General features: G+C 27.7%; 1 protein-coding gene and 1 long non-coding RNA gene across 5 annotated transcripts in view; one reads left to right on the top strand and one right to left on the bottom strand.

Moving 5' to 3' along the window:
- Positions 1-11,645, top strand: part of LOC122504383 — a 144,355-nt gene extending 132,710 nt beyond the window's left edge. Inside the window, exon 9 of the long non-coding RNA XR_006301826.1 lies at positions 11,471-11,645. This is a non-coding gene — a long non-coding RNA (uncharacterized LOC122504383). The remainder of the gene's footprint in view (positions 1-11,470) is intronic.
- Positions 1-13,994, bottom strand: part of LOC122504382 (zinc finger homeobox protein 4) — a 221,936-nt gene that overhangs the window by 72,098 nt on the left and 135,844 nt on the right. The window lies entirely within an intron of this gene.

Genomic DNA, 13,994 nt, shown 5'->3' with positions numbered 1-13,994 from the left:
CGTTCAAAGAAATTGTTAAAAATGGAAATTCTTTGTATTTATTTCGCAATGAAAAGGAAAACTTGATTTAAGATCTGTCTTAAATTGAAGCGACCGTCTGTAAAAAGAAAATTTTCTTTTTACTGTGTCAGTCAATAATTTCAGTATTTGAAGAAAATAGGATTTGATTGACTCAACTGAAATCTTAGTTACTGTTCTTGAATCTAATGCTAATCTTGAATAATTTTTAAATTCCAACGATTTTTATTAAACCGTTGCAGTGTATCAATTAATTGAGCTTTTTGAATTCAAATTCACCACTTACAATCTAATTCTCGAGATTTTTAAATCCAAAAAATTTTATTCAACCGATTCAGTCTAATAATAATTGCTAATTTAGGTGTATTTACATTTTCAAATATGTAAATAAAATGAAAACTATTCAATTAATTAATTAAATTAAAAATATTAAATTAACTAATAAATTTGTCTATCTTAAATAAGTAGCTTAATTTAGATTTATATGTTTTGGTTTTGGTTATTTAATACTAAAAACGTAAACTTCGAAATTTTTTTAATGCAACGATTTTTTTCTGTTTGAATTCAATATTTACAGAGCTTTTTGAATCGAAAGACTATTGAGCTTTTTAAATCCAAGTATTTTTTTCAGCCACTTTAGTTCATTTTGAATCCAAAGGATTTTCTTCAGCATTATGAATCCAATAGTAATTATTGACATTTTCAAATCCAAATATTTTCTTTCACTTGAATTCAATTATTATAGAGCTTTTTCAATCAAATTATTATTGAACTTTTCAAAATATACAAATTTTTCTTCAACTCATATTGATTGCAAAGATTTTTATTCTGACATTAAATTAATTTTATTCAGACGATCGAATTCAATATTTAATTATTTATTGAGCTTTTCGAATTCAAATACTTTTTTCAATTTAAATACAATTATTATGGAGCTTTTTGAATAGAATAACCATTGAGGTTTATGAAGTTAAAAATCTTTGTTTCGATTGCTGAATCTAATTCTTCTTTAACCTTTTTAAATTCAATAATTTTTATTTAATCGTTTCAGTATAATAATTATATCTAGTTTTTTGAATATAAATTTAACATTTATAATCTCATAATTCCTGAGCTTTTTAAATACAAAAATTTTTATTCAACTGTTTCAATCTAATAATTTCTGAGCTTTTGGAATCTACAGTTTTCTATTCGACAATTTAAATCCAAAAATTATCGAGCTTTTTAAGTCCAATAACCATTAAATCCAATTTATATCCAATAATTATTGAACTTTCTGAAGCCGAAGGTTTTTATTCTTCAGTTTAAATCGAATAACTATTGAGCTTTTTTAATCGAAAAGTTTTTATTCACTATTTTAAATCTAATAATTTTTGAGCTTCTCGAATCCAACGATTTTTATTTAGCAGTTTTAATCGAATAACTATTGAGCTTTTTGAATCCATAAATTTTTATTCATCCGTTTAAATCCAATAATTATGCAGCTTTTTGAATCTAAATGTTGTATTCAGCCGTTTGAATAAATATTAATTAATATTTATTATTTAATATTATTTTAATAAGGATTAATTATTATTTTTTATTTATTAATATTCATTACTAAGAGTTGTAAATTTAGAAAAAAAATTATTGTCGCATTGAAAAAAGCAATTTTTTATTTTACCGCCAATAAAAGAGAGAAAAGCTCTACTGTTATAGATGAATGACAAATATTGAGAAGTTAGGCGTGCGTCAAATTATAATAAGTTTTTTCTAAAGTCAGACTGATATTGACAATAATTTATTTTTTCAACAATACCAATCTCAGTCTATAAATATTATTTATATACTTTCATTGGGCGAATATTTTTTTCGCGCTATAAAATATTATAATACTTAGCGATGGCAATAAATCGCAAGAGCAATAATTAGACTTAAAATGTATATGTTACCGGCAAAGTATGAAATCCAGGCATTTTATAAAATGCCTAGGCAGTATATAAAAAGCCTGTCCATTTCAGGCAATGTATATAATTAAATTATTTTTTCATATATTGCCTAGGCATTTTATAAAATTCCTAGGTATTTTATAAAATGCCCATCGAGCATAAGGTAAAGTATATAATAGTCTCAGCAGCTTGAAACGTCTACCTTTTTCTATAAACACTTTCCACGATTTTTCTATTACAAATAGAAAATAATAAGTATATAACAATAAGTATTTTAGCTATGTTTACATAGCTGCATGTTAGCAGTGAGTAATTTTATACAATGAAGTTCAATATTTCTAACTCTTAAGAATAATACTTAATTAACAGAAAATACAAATTTTGTCAGTCAATTCTCACATTTTGAGGTAATCAGTCGCAGAAACATAAATTTGAACTTAAAATGAGTGCAGAAATAGGAAATGTTTCAGTGACAAGGGATAGATTTTTTCCGAATTTTCTAAAATTAAAAATGCAATGGCAAAAAACAGTATATTTTTATCAGACGAACGGTATAAGCAGTTGATAAGTGATGTTAATAATGTTAAAGCTACCGAGAAAAAGGAACAGGCCAAGGTTTTGTAAAATGTTCTTGTAAAAAACTGTCAAAGCAACAAATATTTATGCATAAAAAATAAGGTCCAGTGTCAGTCGAAATGTCATTCAAGTATGCCGTGTTGTAACAAATAAATTACAAAAGAAAGTTAATATTTTTATAACAGAAAAATGTATATTATTTGAAATAAAACTAAATTTTATACTTTGCCTAAAGTCTAGTGGGCATTTTATATAATGCCTAGGCAATGTATAGAAAATCTTTTTTTTATACACATTGCCTGAGACAGACAGGCATTTTATATACTGCCTAGGTATTTTATAAAATGCCTGATTACATACTTTGCCGGTAACATATATACATAAATCGTGAAATTATTTTTAAAACTTGTTAAAGTTCAAGAATCTAGAGTCTCCATATTATTATTAACTCTCGACTGTAATTTCGATATTTTTTGTTTCTTGCAAACAAGTTTCCACGCAGGTAAATATAATTTGGATAAATATAATTATATATTAGTTAAATGTAATTGTATAATTTATTGCAGGCGTAAATGGCGAATTCTTATTTATAGTAAATAATTTTTTATTGTAAACAGTGAATTATTATATGCATTCAATAATTCTTGACGATAATTAGTTAATTAATAGTTCATTAATTAGTTAACTAATTTTTATAAATATTATACTCTCTAAATTTGAATTAGTAAAAATGTTTACTAATTTAAATTAATGGCTGACTTTTTGCTTTTGAATTAGTAAATTCTACTATTAAATAGTAACTTCTACTAATTTATTAGTAAACTTTAATAATTCAGAAGCAAAACGTCAGTTACTAATTCAAATTAGTAAACATTTTTACTAATTCAAATTTAGAGAATAGTTTACTAATTTGACTTATTGACTGACTTCTTGCTTTGGAATTAGTAAATTCACTAATAAATTAGTAGAAATGAAAATTTAATATCAAAATTTACTAATTCTTAAGCAAAAAGTCAGCTGCTAAATCAAATTAGTAAATATTTTTACTAATTAAAATTTAGAAAGTATACAATTCATAGTAATGAGTTAATTAATAGTTAATAAATTAATAGTCAATTAATTAATTAGTTAACTAATTATTATAAATAGTATTTATTATATTGTAATAGATAGTATGAATAAGTAACTTTTATCTAAGTTAAAATTAAATTTCCGTTTTTAAAGCAAATACTTTTGCTTCAAACACCAAAATTATTAATTCAAATAAAATTTATTAGATTTAATTAAATTTAATTTATTTCAAAAAAAATTTTACTTCAAGTAAACTTGAAGCAAAAGCTTCACACTTGATAAAAGACAAGTTAACGGTTATTTATATCAAATAATATTTTTCCAGTCTGTGAAGAACGAATAATTACAGAAGATAATATTTAAATTCGTAACAAATGAAATAAATTTCTTTTTCTTTTTTGTACGCAATTTTTTATTTCGTAAGGGAAACGCGATCGAGCACTTGATTGCGAGTGGGAGGGGGGGGGAAGTGGGGACACACTGTAAGGGTCGTGTCAGTTATAAGAAGAAAGAAAGAAAAAAAAAAGTAATCGAAATAAATCTGGAGGAACCATAGAACGCGCGCCGACTTGCATGCCAAACGGCCGTTTTTTAAAACTCCACCGGGAAAATAAGAAAAACTCATCAAGTAGGGATGATTGCCATTCCGTATATATATACATTTATATATACATATATATTCACTCCCGGACGATTCGACCCTCACCCACGGGAACCACCTTGGCTTCCCGCGATTCCTTCCGGACTGTAATTTAGACATTTGCTCTTGGAATTTTCTTATGGCACTTGCCAACATGTCATTCTTAAACCACCCTTTGGGCGAATGTTTAATAGTTCCATTAGCTGGTAATTTTTATCCCCCCCCCCTCAAATACAGAAAGTGGCATTTTATTTTTCTGTTAATTTAAATTTTTATTTAATTAATTTTTTTTTAATCTTTGGATTCAAAAATGCTCAATAAAATTTGGTTACTTTTTTATTTATAGATAAATAGCTTTGATTTAGATTTAGATGTTTAAATATTTAGATTTTGAATTAATTATAGTATTGAATTAAATTAAATTAAAAATTAAATTAAAAATTAATTAATAAATATTTCTATTGTAGATAAATAGCTTAATTAAGATTTAAATGCTTGGGTTAATTTGGTTATTTTAGTTTTGGTTCTGGTTTTGGCTATTTAACACTAAAAATTTTAACTTCGAAGCTTTTTGAATCCAAAGATTTTCCTTTATTTGAATTCAATGTTTACAGAAATTTTTGAATCGAAAGATTCTTGAGCTTTTTGAATCCAAAGGTTTTCATTCACTAGTTTGAATCCAATAACTATTGAGCTTTTTTAATTCAAAATATTTTTTTCCTTTTTGTATCCAATGATTTTTATTAAAAATTTAAATCCAATACTTATTGAGCTTTTTGAATCAAAAGATTTTGAATCTGGTGATAAATTAATTTTAATTAGGCACTTGAATCCAATTTTTATTGAGCTTTTTATTTAAGTCTTTTTTAAATGAAATAATTCTTGGGTTTTCCAAGTTTCTTTATTCCAAATATTTTTAATTAGCCGTTAGAATGCAATAATTATTGAGCTTTTTGAAGCCAAATAGTTTTATACAGTCGTTAGAATCTAATAATTATTGAGCTTTTGAATCCAAAGTTTTTTATTCGACACTTTAAAAATAATAAATTTTTAGCCTTTTGAAGCTAAAACTTTCTGTTTAAAAGTTTGAATCAAAAAATTATTGAGCTTTTTGAATCCAAAGGTTTTTATTCAATAGTTTGAATCCAATAAATATTGAGCTTTTTGAATTCAACGTTTTTTATTCGACACTTCAAAACTAATAATTTTTCAGCTTTTTGAAGCTAAAGGTTTTTGTTCACAACTTTGAATCCAATAATTATTGAGCTTTTTTAATCCAATTGTTTATATTTGCCAGTTTAAATGCAATAATTATTGAGCTTTTTAAATCCAAGTTTTTTTTAAAAATTCATTTGAGCTTTTTCAAACAATGTTTTGGATCAACCCAAAGCAATTTGAGCTTTTTTAAATTTAAATATTTTTCTCGATTCATTTAATTCTAGTAATTGTATTTTAATTGTTTTAATTCACTTAGTAATTAAATTTTGTGTATTTTATTTTTTGAGTATTTCTATTCGAATCGTAAATATTTAAAATTTATATAGAAATTAAAAATTATAAATTAGAGATTTATATAATAAACAAGTAAATATATTATAAAAATATATTATAAACAAATATAGATTAATTTATTGCCAAAAGAAGAAATAAGAAAAAAGAACAAGAAGAAAATAAAAAAAAGAAATATTAAAAATTTTCTCAAACATATGTAATAAGTATAGGTAAATAGTTTCAGACTAAAAGGGAAGAGGTAAAAAAAATTAAATTAAAATGAAATTATAATGAATAAATATGCAGATTGAAAGTGAATATATGCACACACGTATATTTTTTTCTTCCTTCTTCTTTGAAGAACCTTATTATGAAAGTAATAATTGTGAGAAATATTTGCCATAAGAAAATTTTGCAATCAAAAAATTTTCGAGTGTATAATATTATCCGTTGAGTTTGAGAAGTTCGATTTCTATAGAAAATTACATGGTCATTAGTGGAGCTAATCACCTCGTTTGGGTAAAAACAATTTCCAGGGAAATGGGCACATTAGGAGTTATTAGTTTCTCTCTCCAGTTTTTCATTATTTCCTTGTAACTGTATACAAGTTGCATGCTAAAAAATCCCAAGTTAATTATTTCAGCAATATTCGGTGCTAGGCTATTTTTTTCCTTTACATAAATACATGTATATATATATATATATACACTCTTCTCATCTAACTTTTATTTCTAAATAAAATTTAAATCGTTCTTTATTTTTTTCCTCAGTCTTTAAAAATTTTATTTTTATTCGATTTTTCTTTTGTTTCTGCAATTTTTTTTTTTGCTTATATAAAAGGTTTTGAAAAAAAAAATTTTTTTATATAAAAGGAATATAAAAGAATTGTTTAAAAGAATTGTTTGAAAAAATAGTTTAAAAATTGATTCAACAAAAAGCAATTAGAGAAACAAAGTTTCTTTTAACTAATTAATTAAATATGATATTAATAATGAAATATAACTAAAACTAAGTTACCTCTTATGATGGTCAATAAAGTGCAGATTATTGCCCTAGGGTAAAAATGTGTACTTTAATATCCTAGGTCTATAATGGCCAATATAGTGAATATTATTCCTCTAGGGCAAAAATGTGTACTTTATTACCCTAGGTCAATAATAGTCAATAGAGTGCCCATTATTGTTCTAAGGCAAAAATGTGTACTTTATTTTAATTTATTTATTGCCCTAGCGGTCAATAAGGGTTAATGAAGTGTCTATTATTGTTCTAGGGCAAAAATGTGTATTTTATTACCCTAGGTCAATAATTGGCAATAAAGAGCCCATTATTGCTCTAGGACAAAAATGTGTACTTTATTACCCTAGGTCAATAAAGCTGGTCAATAAAGTGATCATTATTGCCCTAGGGCAATAATGAGTACTTTATTGACCAGCTGGACTGTACGCCTTTGTTGCAGAAAATATAAATTTTTTTTTAATTTGGTTAGAAACAATAATTATGTGTTTTTGAATAATAAATTAGTGGAAAAAATAAATAAGTATAATTAAGTCAGCCAAAATGAAGACTACAATTTTTCTTCATTTGTTGAGTTATTTCTTGAAAAGTGCGGTCATATTTCTTAAAAAAAATTTTTTTAACTGCGAACTTGAAATATAAAGACTTATATTTCGCGGGAATTTTGTGATGGACGTTTTAAGTGCGTATTTGTTGGAGAGAGAGAGAGAGAGAAAGAGAGAGATAGGTTGTATTTGTGTGATAATTGCGCTCGTACATAACACGTTGGTTACCGCGCGGAAACTGTCGACTTGACCACCCGAGACCACAGAGCGCGAAAGAAACACGCGGTACGAGCATAATACGGTAATAATTGAGCTTTTTGTCAGGGAGAAAAAAAAAGAGAGAGAGAGAGAGTAAGAGAGAGAATTTTCATCGTAGAGAGCCATTTAAAGGCCTCCTTGTATCTATATACGAAGGAATATTCTCTCTCTATATATGTTCGTAGACAAGCAATGACGCGTTTCGTCGCGTGCGATTATCCCGTAAATGTCAAGAAGACGCTGCTTTTTTTTTTTAAAGTGCCAGTTTTATTCCCGTGTCTCTCCATAGCACGCATTTAAAGAAAAAAAAAAACATCTCATCCCTTAGATGCGAATGGCGGTAGGCACGAATCCTGTTTTTCCTTTTTTAATAAAAGCAAACAAAAATGTCCTCTATAAATTATATACATGTACTAAATAAAATTACGATTTTTTATAATTAAGTGGGGGAGAAGAAGAATTTTTTTTTTTCAAACTAAAGACCGTTTTTTCTTTATTTTGAGTATAGGGGGGAGAAAACAAAAAGAAAATCGCGTGAAAGGACATTTTGATTGATTACGCGATTTCCTTCTTGTCGCGCGCACTTTTAAAATGCAATGGCTACGCTAAAAGTAAATTTGGAATCGATTCAATGAAAACAGAAAAGGGGAGTCGTCAAATTAAACTTTTCCTTGTGGAATATTTCCAGGCGAGGAAGCATTTACAGTGGAAGGAGCAATTACTTCAGTCAGTGACCGCATTTTTTTTGGAGTTTTTTTTTTTTTTTTTTTGATTGAGGAGTAAAATGGAGGGGGAGAGGTATTATCACTGTGGAAAGTTCGTCATTATTCATTCTCTAAAGTGTTCTTTTTTTAAATAATTATTCTTCTTGCGCGATTTGCTCTTTAACAAATTCTTTCTCTTCTCTTCTCCCTCTCTCAATTCATCTCAAAAGTATTCTTGCCTTCTGATTTGTACTCTTTTCTTCTCTTTTGTATTTTTCTAATCACATTAGTATTCTATTATTTAATAGTGTTTTTTCTTCACATTGGTATTTTTTTCTCATTAGTATTCCGTTCTTTTCGTTAGTATTCTTTTCTATTTATTCGTTCTCTCTTCTCCTAATTAGTATATTTTTCCTTTCGTCAGTATTCTATTCTTCTCAATAGTATTCTCTTCTTCTTATCTGTTTTGGAACTATTACTTTCATTGGTATTCTATTCTTCTCAAAAGTATTATTTTCTTCTCATTTGTCCTCAAACTATTATTCTCATTAGTATTCTATTCCTCTTAAAAATATTATTTTCTTCTCAATAATATTTTATTCTTTTTATTGCTATTCTTTTCCTCTCCTTAGTTTTTTCTTACTCCAATTAGTATACTTTACTTCTCAATAGTATTCTTCTTTTTCCATTTGGACTCAAACTTTCATTCTCATTAGTATTCTATTCTTCTCTTTTCATTTAGTCTGAAACTTTTATTCTCATTAGTATTCTATTCTTCTCAATAGTATTCTTCTTTTCCCATTTAGTCTCAAACTTTTATTGTCATTAGTATTCTATTCTTCTTAATAGTATTCTTCTCTCCCCATTTAGTCTTAAACTTTTATTCTCATTAGTATTCCATTCTTCTCAATAGTATTCTTTTCTTCCCATTTAGTCTCAAACTTTTATTCTCATTAGTATTCTATTCTTCTTAATAGTATTATTTTCTTCTCATTAGTATTCTATTCTTCTGAATAGTAATATTTTCTTCTCATTAGTATTTTATTCTCCTTCATAGTATTATTTCTTTCAATTATATTATAAACAGTAAAATTCATCGCAGAAATTCAATTATTTTCAAAAAAATTTTAATAAAATTTCACGAAAAGATTTAATTATTTCAAAAAATTGTTAATAAAATTCTTGTTAAGAATTAAATTATTTTCAATAATTTTAATAAAATTCTTTGGAAGAATTTGATTCTTTTTATAAATAATAATGTTTTTTGCGAGAATTCAATATTATTTCCAGTATAATTTTAATTAAATTTTCTCAAAAGAATTTAATTATTTGAAAAAAATTTTGATAAAATTCTTCAAATGACTTTAATTATTTACAAATTTTTTTGATAAGAACTTTGCAAGAATTTAGTAATTTTCAGTGCAAAAAACTAACTTCAAACTGCGAACAGATTTAAACACAACAATATTTCTTTAAAATTTTCATTATTTCTTTAAAATTGTTTGTGAAATTTAAATTCAATTTATCATATTTTAGAAAAAATTATAACCAAAATCTGAAGAACATTTTTTGATTATAGTTTAAAGATTTCTGAAGATAAATAAGAAAAGTTTGAAGATTTGTCGTTTTAATCATCTGACGGCACTAGTATTCTTCTATTCGATTTAGTATTCACAGTAAACTGTGAGGACTTAAAAAGTTTTATTTACACCAAAAAATGATTAAAATAATCCATTTTCTGCTTTATTTCTTCTATGACGAAAATGTTTCTTAAAATTAAAACTAAATCATATTTGTAACCGTTTTAAATGAATAATTTTCGATGGAATACTTTATCTTTTTTTCGCTCCTTCTTTTTTGGGATCTTTAAAAAGGCCAAGTAGAGCTTATGGGAAACTGTTTATCCGTGTACACGCTCTTGCATAAATATCCGCATGTCTAGTGCACACTTTCGTGCAAAGAAAAAGAGAGGAAGAATCACTAATACATTCTTGAATCTGGAAATACGTTTTCTAGTGAGCATATATACTTTTTTCTCCTGGATATTATTAAGAGGGTCGGTCCTTTGGATATACACATATATATATAGTTGCCCGGGAAGATGGAAAATTGACTAAAGAAACCCGTGTCCCACAACCCCGAAAGTACTGCGCTCGGCACGTGTGTAAACTTTCTTGAATTTCCTTAGGCAAATATTGCCCGGTTTCGCGAGAGTGAGAGAGAGAGAGAGAGAGCAAGGGGGAGACCCTTAGGGCCAAGAAAATGAGATTTTTCTCCGAAAGCGAGTTGGGGAATGAATTTGAAATTAGTTCATACGGGACAAGCTACCGACTTGTATTACCTGAGAACTGGCTTATCTCTCTCTCTCTTTCTCTCTCTCACTTTTTTTCCTTTTTTTGTCTCTCTCTATTTTTCTCCTTCACTTTTTTGTCCCTCTCTCTCACTCTCTATATGTGTATCCACGAAACCTCTCCACTCATCCGCGTTTCTTTCAACTTTGTGACTTTCCAGCAGCTAATGCATACAAAAATAAGAGAAGCTACTCAACTTTTCTCTGTTTACAAACTATAATTGTCTTTTGATTAGTTTTCTTAAAAAACGCTTTCTTTCTCTCTCTCTCTCTCGCTCTCGTCCTCGCAATTCGAACGAGGTTTAGAAAGTTATTTAAAACTTAAAGTCACTCTCCATTTGTTTCATGAAACATTTTTTTGCGTTTTGATTTCAAGATAAAAATGCCTCATCATTGTATGATTATCTGATTTCATATTCGTGTGAAAACCCAACTTGATCGTGAATAATTTTACCCTTTGTTAACTATAGGCCAATTGTGGGCCGTATTTCTAGGTCCTGTCACGTTTTGTACTAATGCAATCCTAACTTGTGACAGTTTTTCTAAAGGATATCAAATTGAAACAAACAACTTATCAAAATTCCAAAGATATCAAAATATCAAATTGAAACAAACAAGGAATTAAAATTGTTGCGATGCAGCAATAATTTTGATAGATTGTGATTAAAAAGAATTGAGACAAACAACGTAAAGAAATTTGCTGCATCGCAACAATTTTTATTCGTTGCTTGTCTCAATTTGATATTATTCTTAGAAAAAACGGTGATGGTTTTTAGTTTGGCTTTTTTTTGGGTATTAATTTAAATTTATAAGAAAGTAAAATTTAATTTCTTGTAATGCTCGTTTAATATTTTCAAATTCTTGTATAATTCAAGGTTCAACTTTTTGTTCCTACAACATTGTCATTGGAAAATATCAACAAAGGAGTTCGTTGAAGAAGTAATTCGTCGCAACACTGCAAGAGAAAATTATCATCTTTGTCTTCGTTATCATCATCATCTTCATCATCATTATCAACATCATCATTAGCATCGTCTTCATCAACATCAAAACAAGGTTTGTTTTTTTTTTATATGTTATTTGCTATTCATTAGAATAAAGGCTGCTAACTTAAAAGTATCAAATTGCAACGAATTGATACCAAAAATGTGAGGATTAAATAAAAAATTGATCCGCAAATGTTTGTCATCCATTTGATCCATTTTAGTATCAATTTGATTTATCAAACTGATAAATCTGTGAAATGCTTAGGGTTACAAACAACTTAATATGAGATGTTTTAAGTTCCCACGTCGAGCTTTTTTTATTAAAGAAGAGTTTTTACATTCTCATCATATGAGAAAGTATTAGTTTTGGTCGAAAATTGACTTTCGCTAATTTCATGAAATCTCGACGTTTTGGGGTCCCCTGAGTCCGAAAAACATGGTCTAAAAAAAGTGTCTGTCCGTATGTCTGTCTTCGTGTCTGTCTGTAGACACAATGGTGTCCCTACGATAACTCTTGAAAAACTTATTGCATCAACTTGCAACTTTGTATGCACAAAGTTAGTGTTAAAATACAGATCGAGTTCGTTAGCCAGCCATTTTTGTCGAAAACTGCGCAAACTACAGTAGTTTCAAATTTTTGAAAATTCAATTTTTTCAAATTTCATTATTTTTAACTTTATATTACTTTAGATTAGACAAATACAAACAACTTTTCTCTACAACATTTTTTCATAGAAAGTCAAATTTCGAAGTTATAGGCTCTTAAATAGTAAAAAAATACTCAAAAATTCTAAAATAAAGCTAAAAATCAAAATTTCTCAAAGAGAAAAAAATTATTACATTAATTTCCACATATTCTCACCCCATTGTACTCAAAAAATGCTCACATTAACCAAAAACTAGTAATTTCCGAAAAAACCACCGTATATATATATATTTTTTATCATTTTTTTAACAAAAAATCCATATTCCGACTCAATTATCTCCAAAACTATTGCCTATGGGAGCTTGCTGCCAGAGACTTTTTTTCTCGTCTTACCATCAGCTACAACTTTGCTGTTGACAACTTTTCACTAAACTTAAAACTTTTCGACTTATTTGCAAAAAACTAATTTTTTATTACATTCTCATCATATGAGAAAGTATTAGTTTTGGTCGAAAATTGACTTTCGCTAATTTCATGAAATCTCGACGTTTTGGGGTCCCCTGAGTCCGAAAAACATGGTCTAAAAAAAGTGTCTGTCCGTATGTCTGTCTTCGTGTCTGTCTGTAGACACAATGGTGTCCCTACGATAACTCTGGAAAAACTTATTGCATCAACTTGCAACTTTGTATGCACAAAGTTAGTGTTAAAATACAGATCAAGTTCGTTAGCCAGCCATTTTTGTCGAAAACTGCGCAAACTACAGTAGTTTCAAATTTTTTTCAAAACATCTAGATAATCAGATATTTTTTAAAATTTATTTTCGATTTAGAAAAAATGTGTGTCTTGAAAAACCACGCTGGTCCTCGCATCGAAAATTGCAACAAAGCTTATTATTATTAGACTCTAATCATAATGGTGGGTTTACTTGGGTTAAAAATAAGCAAGAAAAATTTGTATCCTGAACTTTTTAGAAAAAATTTTTTTTCGTTGAATCAACGTTGGTAACTTCAGTTTCATACTAATGTTGAGTTTTAAAGAAATTATGTTTAAGAAGGAATAGTTAAAGTTTCAGTTAACAGTTATCATACATTAGAAACAAATACTCTTTTAACTGAAACTTTACTTTTATTCCTGTTCGTCTGAGTATAAGTAATAAGAATGAATCTTGCAAAGAAAGTGGGATTTAAAATAAAAAAAAGGGATGCGGTCTCATCATTTGAATTGCCTAATCGATCTACTATTCCTCGAGAGAGAGAGAGAGAGAGAGAGAGAGAGAGAGAGAGAGAGAGAGAGATAAAGAGAGACTAAAAGGGAGAAAGGGAGTTCTCCCTCTTTCTCTAGATAAAAAAGGAATTAGAGAGACAGAGAGAGAGAGAGAGAGAGGAGGAAAGACAGAAAGAGAATAAAAGAGACAGAGAATAAAATAGAAATGGAATAAGATAAATAGAGAGAATAAGAGAAAGAGATAGAAAGTAAAAGAAAGGGAGAAATAGACAGAAAGAGAGTAAAAGAAAGTAAGAGACAAGTAGAAAGAGAGTAAGAGAGAATATAAGTAGGAGAGAAAGAGTGTAAGTAAGAAAGACAGAGTGTGAGTAAGAGAGACAGAGTGTGAGTAAGAGAGACAGAGAGTGAGTAAGAGAGACAGAGAATAAAAAAAGAAAAAAAAATAGAAGGGGTAGAAAAAAAAATCTAGCAGTAGGGTGGAAAACACACTGAATGGGTAAGAATGTGCATTGCCATTCGGGAGAATGGGAGAAAGAAGTTGGA

This window comes from Leptopilina heterotoma, unplaced genomic scaffold, assembly GCF_015476425.1.
Source record: "Leptopilina heterotoma isolate Lh14 unplaced genomic scaffold, ASM1547642v1 Lhet_294, whole genome shotgun sequence".
NCBI lineage: Eukaryota > Metazoa > Arthropoda > Insecta > Hymenoptera > Figitidae > Leptopilina > Leptopilina heterotoma.
Note: the sequence above shows the minus strand (reverse complement) of the source record. Positions and strands in the feature narration are given on the sequence as shown.